The following is a 483-nucleotide window of genomic DNA, read 5'->3' on the forward strand; positions in this document are numbered from 1 at the left end:
TTGTACGATTTAAAATTTTAAATGATTGATGGCACTTTTACCTTGAAATTAGAATCACATATTTGAGAAAATATAACTAATATATACACACAAAATACTACAAATAAAATAGAAGAAAACAGTAATATAAGTACTAAATATTTTAATGTAACACACATGATTGCAAATTCCTAAATATTAAACTGCAAACGGTTCTACAACATAGTCTTAAGTTTGAGATATATATGACCCATATTTATGCAAGGCCTTTTAAGTTTGAACCCCTTAATTAGTTGCGGGGAAAACCTAGAAAGCATTCTTCTGGAATTAAGTAAGAACCGTATATACCTTTGCCTATAGTTCGTCTACCTGGTTGAACCTAATCAATTTTCGATATTTTCCTCCTTTTATGGTCTATTTCAGTTGTAAGAATACTCGGTATGAATGGCTGCGTAGTTGTGAGCCCAAAATTACGAAAATAGAATTAGCACCTTATTACGGTTA

This window comes from Belonocnema kinseyi, chromosome 7 (genome assembly GCF_010883055.1).
Source record: "Belonocnema kinseyi isolate 2016_QV_RU_SX_M_011 chromosome 7, B_treatae_v1, whole genome shotgun sequence".
Lineage (NCBI taxonomy): Eukaryota > Metazoa > Arthropoda > Insecta > Hymenoptera > Cynipidae > Belonocnema > Belonocnema kinseyi.